Below are 6,936 nucleotides of genomic sequence, written 5' to 3' on the forward strand. Positions count from 1 at the left end.
CAGCCCCTTATATGGAAGTGGCATGTTCAAACCCAGCCCCGGCCAAAAATTGCAAAAAAAAGAATTGTGAGCCACATAATCTGTGGTTACAAATTACCCACTCTATGAGCAGAGCGCCCACATGAAGCATGTGTAGACACACACAAACAAATCACAGCTCTTTATAATAACAGTGAACAAATGGAATCCAAAATTAAAACAACACTATCATTTACGGTTTTGTCTGAGGAAATGAAATGTATACCTACAAAGTTAAGACACATACAATATCTGTATATTAAAATATCAGAAAACTCTGATGAAAGACCTGAAAGAAATACCTAATAACTACAAAATCATATTGTGGTCATAAGAAAACCAAATACATTAATAGTGATAATGTTAATTTTCTTCATGGTATTTCATAGCTTCAGTAAAATTGCTACCACAATTCCAAAAAGTTTTTTTTTTTTTTTCACGTAGGTAAGCTCATTCTAAAGTATGTATGGAAAGATGAAGGCGCTTAGAATATATAAGAATATTTTAGAAAAGAAGGATAGTGTGAGTGGAGTCTTTACTTAATATTAAGACATACTGTAAAGCTATATAATAATCATGATAGGGTGGTATTGGTAGAACTCTATGAGCAGAAGGAAGAACCCAACATTAACTCAATGTTAGACCTCACAAATATACTCAATTGATTTTTTTCAAAGGCATGAAAACTATTCAATGCAGGAGGCAGAGCCTTTTAAACAAATAATGTTGCAGCAATCAGATATCCACAGTCAAAAAAGGAAGGAAGGAAGGAAAGAAGGATCTTGATCCTAACTTCACACATTCTATAAAAGTTAAAATAAATTTACTGCAAAATATAAAACTGCCAATATTTTGACAAAAAGTTGGATAAGATCTTTGCAACTGAGACTAGGTAAACATTTCTTAAACTTCATATGATAACAACAGTGCAAACCACAGAGAGAAAAAAAAATGATAAGTCGTACTTCATCAAAATTGAAAACCTATCTTCTATGAAAGACATTGTTAAAAGAATTGAAAAGACAAATTACAGGCTGAGAGAAAAATATTTGCAAAATGCTTAATCACCAAAATATTTTTATCTAGAATAGATAAAGAAATCTTAAAATTAAACATTCTAAAATAGGGGTCTGGCGTGGTGGCTCACGCCTATAATCTTAGCACCTGGGAGGCTGAGGCAGGTGGATTGCCTGAGGTCTTGAGTTCTAGACCAGCCAGAGCAAGAGCAAGACCCTGTCTCTAAAAAAAAAAGCCAGGTGTTGTGGAGGGCACCTGTTAGTTCCAGCTACTTGGGAAGCTGAGGCAGGAGAATCACTTAAGCCCAAGGAGTTTGAGGTTTCTGTGAGCTGTGATGCTACAGCACTCTACTGAGAGTGACAAAGTGAGACTCTGTCTCCAAAAAATAAATAAATAAACAATTGAAAATAGACAATACAATTAGAGAATGAGGGGGAGAAGAATTAAGTGCACATTTCACCAAACAGGATAATCGAATGGCAAATGAGCAAGAAAGAAGCTGAACATTATTGCTCAATAAAGAATTGCAGGTTAAAACCACAATAAATTCAGTATGACACCTATCAGAAAGGCTAAATTTAAAAATAATAAAAATAGTGTGATTATGTCAAATTCTTGCAGGAATTGGGAGAAACTGGATCACTTCCTTTGCAGTAAGAACAGAAATCCCACAGAGTTATAGCTTCACTTTGGAAGCTATTTGGCAGTTACTTACAAAACGAATCATGTACTTAACATATAACCCATCAATTACCTTTTGGGCGTTTACCCAGATAGAAGTCAACTTCTCTGTAAATGAATGTTCATAGTAGCTTTATTTGTAGCAGCCAAAACCTGGAAACAAACCTGCACTTCAGTAGTTAAATCGTTAAATAAACTGTGATACATACTTCAAAATGGATAAAAGAAACAAGCTATGGATACTTGTGACAACTTGGATAGATCTCAAGGGCATATAGTTAGTGAAAAACTGCCTTTCAAGAGATCATATAAGGCATGATTCCATTTACATAGCAGTTTCTAAATGACAAAACTTTGTTAATAGCCCCAATTTAGAAGGAGTCCAATGCCCTTCAACAGGTACATAGTAAAATGAGCTACGATACATTCATACTGTAAGATACAACTAAGCAATAAAAGGAAACAAATATTAACATATGTGACAAATTGTATAAAATTATCATGGAAATATGCTGAATGAAAAGCCAAGCCCAAAAGCTTACTTACTGCATATTTTATATTTCTAAGATTATTAGAAAAGGAAAATTTATAAAAATTGAAAACAGATTAGTGGTTGCCTGGGATGAGGGACAGGCTAGAGGAGAGGTGTAGATATACAAGGACAACATGGAAGATCCTTGGAAGAGGAGAAATACCTTGTATGTTAATCTATAGCAATGTCAACATCTTGGTTGTGGTATCACATTACAACTTTGTAAGATGTCCCCATTGGGACAAAATCTGTAAAATGTTCACAGGATCTACTGTAATTATTTCTTACAAAAGCATGAGAGCCTACAATTATCTCAACATAAAAAGATTAATTAAAATAACCATAGACAGCTAAAGGACATTTTTCCATAAATTACTCAATCTCACCAGCAAATGCTTTTCAAAGAAACAAAAACCATAAAAAATTCATACTGGAAAAATCAAAGCCAATCATGCATAAATTGTAGAGAATACTTTTTAAAAGATGGAAAATGGTTTCATTTACACCAGACTAAAGAACAGATATACTGTAATAAGTGTATTCAAACTTACAACACAATAATTTTAAAATTTATACATTTCTTCTAGAATATATTGGTATAGTGTCATACATTAAATTTAACTAGAAGAGAGTGGATTAGCAGACATTCATTACATTTTAAAATAGACTTTTAGCTTTAGGTAAATCTAAGACACGTAAAAATATACCTCTATCTAATGGAAAAAACAGGAAATCTATACAAAAAATTTTCAAACTCAGTTTGTTTTCAATGTAGTTTCATATCAGTAAGTGTATTTAAATATTTTAGTTGTTTTGTGATATTCATCCATGTATTTTGAAATTATTTCATTAAAGTTAAACATTTGTATATGCTTTTATTTCATAGAAGTAAAATAGCTTTGTCAAAGGCTTGAACTTTAAAGAACATTTTGAATATATTTTTCAATTTTTTCCTCTATGAAGATTGTTACCTTCCAAGCCCTGAGATAAGTTGCAAGTATCTTCCTTTCTTCCTTTTTGGCCCCTCCCTTCTTTCTACCTTTTTTCTTTCTTTTTTTTTTTTTTGGCCCGAGCTAGGTTTGAACCCTCTACCTCTGGCGTATGGAGCTGGAGTCCTACTCCTTTGAGCCACAGGCACTGCCCCCTTCTTTCTTTCTTACTTTTTTTGTTGTCAATGTTTTTGGAACACAACTTACATTTTCTTTCTTTTTTTTAATTTTTCTTGAGACAGACTCTCAAGCTGTTGCCCTGGGTGGAGTGCTGTGACATCACAGCTCACAGCAACCTCCAACTCTTGGGCTCAAACAATCCTCTTGCTTCCTAAGTTTTTCTATTTTTAATAGAGACAGGGTCTTGCTTTTGCTTAGGCTGGTCTTGAACTTGTGAGCTCAAGCAATCTACCCACCTTGGCCTCCCAGAGTGCTAGGATTACAGGTGTGAGCCACTGCACCTGGCCACAACTTACATTTTCAATTGTCATTCCTTGATTGCTCTGCAGAATGAATGAAGGCATTTGCTGACTTAAATTATTTCTTTTATTATTGCTTAATAATCATGCCTCTTTTCTTTTAAATATTTACATATATATGTTATAGTATTAACATACATGTATATACATTTGCACATACATATATAGTAAGGATTTTAAAAATATAGAGTCATAGTTATATTTACACTTTTTAAATATATTTCAAATATATGTACATTTGAGAGGGAAATTTCTGTGTGAATTACAGAGGGTCCTCCATAACCTGAGCTACTATTGTCAGTATGTTACTCAGCTAATGTCAATGTAATATTGTCACTGTTGTCCTAGAGTCATCTCCAAAAATATACTTCCTTTCCCATTTCCTTGGATATGTAGTGAGGTGCTTATGCTTCAGTGTATATACCTTCTTAAATCACATCAACTAGGAATTTACTTTTTATGACATTATAGCGCTGCATTTATGTCATGACACTAATTACTAAATCATAGAAATTAAGAGTCTGGATGGTATGCTAGAATGAATTCAATCCCAATTCATCAAACTTTCGTATTTGTGACACTGAAAAGTTTATTACTGTTGTCTAAATTTCCTTGTACGGTAGGAAGGAATACCTAATAATATTTTGAGAAGATTAAATGTATTAAAATACAGAAAACTTTTAGAACGGTACTGGAACATAGTGAGCATAAACTGAAGGCAGTAACTTCCAAGTAAGTAAATTTCCTTATATCAGACCTGTGTGCAAATGTCAGGTTTTTGTTGCTGTTCGACGTGTTCTTGGAGGAAAGAGACCATGTTTCTTGTAATTTTGTAACTCCAGAGTGAGTGATATATATTTTTTGTACCATAGATATAACTTTTCTATGTATAAAATATAAATTTTTCCCAGCACACTAGCTAGTAAGTATATTACAGCTCAGCTGTCTCTTTCTGAGAAAGTTCTTTTCTAAAATAAACCAAATCCTGCTGCATTAATCTAGTTTTATCATATACAACACAATTATATATTTGCCTTTATGCATTTATTAGATGTGCTCACTTTCTGAGAACATGGACTTTGATGTGTCCCTAGCACCTAAAGTGTAGGCGAATAATGAATATTTGTCCGTAAACGAACATGATAGCAATTAAACTTTTTTTCTGGATGTACTGTCCTAACTACTAGTCTATTAAAAAATTACTTGTCTAGACCAATAAATCTACTCAGATAAACTCAGTATGGATTTTTAATCTATTTATTTTTCAATTGGTATGCCTGTATTAAATATTGCAATCCATGTTGTAAGGACTATTTTTAATCGATCATTCTATGTGTTAGTATTTAAGTGGGAAAATGCAAATGGTCAAAAAAAAAATCATTTCTTCACTGATTTCCAAACTTGTTTTGAAACATTTTAATGAAAAGTTTTGTGACAAAATTTACTAGGTCCTTATGTTCACACATCTTGTTGTAATATACTGTAATTACAAAAGAGTGCTACAATGACGGTCTTTCAAAATGCATGGAATTATTCTGGGCAACTCTCTCTCACATACACCGTAACAGTGCCTTTCCATAAATCTCATATGCTTAATGTATCATTTGACTTTCATTCTATGCTCATTTTGATCAAAATAAGCCCTGTGTCCTATTAAATAAAGATATGACTGAAGGGAAAAAGGCTTTTTCTCTACAGAAAGGGATTAGTTATTCTCACTAGGACGTCATTCTATTTCTTCCTAGAAATAGAAAGTTTCTTTTAGAAACTTTCACTCACTCTTAGTCATATAAAGAGGAAAAAAACCAACAAGATTTGTGGCAAATTTCTAGAAATAAAAAGACCACTTTGAACAGATCTGCTAAATGTACTTGTTATCAAGGTGGAGTTATTCAGGTGAGCACGGTGCTGATTGAGGTACTGAAACAGGTCTCACCAACCACAGTGGGGATAGAGCTGAGTTTGGTGAGTGTATGTCAGACAGGATCATATATTATATTCTAGTTTTTGTGAGTTTGTTTGTTTTGTTTTTACACTCAAAAATAGTATACTTTTAAAAATAATTAAATTTATTTTCTCAGTTTTATCGAAACAAAATTTACAAATAATAATTATATTTAAGGTATGCACGTGATGTCTTATAACACATGTAGATTACATCTGTACTGAATGGAAACTGCAGAACGGCTCCTATAACAGTATGGGGGGAAATAGATAACACACGGAATGGGAAGGCCTGAAGGAGCTTCTTGAGGAAATTAAAAACCCAGTTTAGCGTCCCCGTGAGATCTATGAGTGAGTGGGAACCTCTTAAAAACGATTCAGAGTTTCAATTCTTGGTGCACTTGTGGATAATTAGGCCTTGTGGTAAAAGCACAAAGTAGGAATTTATTAATTTGGTCTAAGGCAAACATAGTTTGGATATTTTTAGTCTCTGAACTTTGCACTTGCCAAAAGTGGCTGAAGAATAATATCGTGTTGCTGCATTGTCCCATAAGTGTATGACTGCTCATTAGCATCAGACTAGGCATTGATTAGGGTAATCTCAGGACAAAAATATAGAAGAAATTATAAAAGAGAATTCACCCTTTTTTATTTTCAAACAAGTGGTTTATTTCATATATTACACTTTTTCTTGCAGAAAAAAATAAAATTGTACAACTGCATAAATAGAGGAAAGAGTGAACACAGTCCCCCACTCCCACAAATCATGCAGTTAAGTTTCCCACATTTGGGGAAATGGCAGGGGTCAGCATATCCGGAGTGTAATGGATAAACCTCGCCCGGGGAAAACCACCTTCGTGATCATGGTATCTCCCCTGCCAGGTAAGTATGAGAATTCACCCTTTTCAATTATTATGCAACCAGCGGAATAGGATCAGCCAAGGTTATTGTTAATGGTAACACCCTTCCATCCATCTATGCATTAAATGATCATAAAATCCTAAGTTGAGTACCTACATAGATCAGTTGCTGTGCCAAGCACTAGGTTAACATGAAGATTCTTGCTTTCAAACAGCTTAAAGTATAGCTATAATGAACTTTTTAAAAATAATATTAACAGCAATACATTAATTATATACTCACTTTGGGTGTAATCTTAGTATATCTCTTAGGTAGTCTGTTTATTTTGAGGGTGAACTATTGGATTTATACTAATAATTTATAATAAATTAGGTAAAATTCAATATTCTTACTGTTTTTTATTTAAAAATTAAGA

General features: G+C 33.2%; 1 non-coding gene across 1 annotated transcript; it reads right to left on the reverse strand.

Moving 5' to 3' along the window:
• Positions 1-6,386: 6,386 nt before the first annotated feature.
• Positions 6,387-6,550, reverse strand: LOC111722367. Its single transcript, XR_002771192.1, has one exon. It is a non-coding gene; the product is annotated as a U1 spliceosomal RNA (small nuclear RNA).
• Between the last annotated feature and the right edge of the window lie 386 nt (positions 6,551-6,936).

The sequence above is a fragment of the Otolemur garnettii genome, unplaced genomic scaffold (genome assembly GCF_000181295.1).
Source record: "Otolemur garnettii isolate 467f Iridium unplaced genomic scaffold, OtoGar3 scaffold00240, whole genome shotgun sequence".
NCBI classification, from domain to species: Eukaryota; Metazoa; Chordata; class Mammalia; order Primates; family Galagidae; genus Otolemur; species Otolemur garnettii.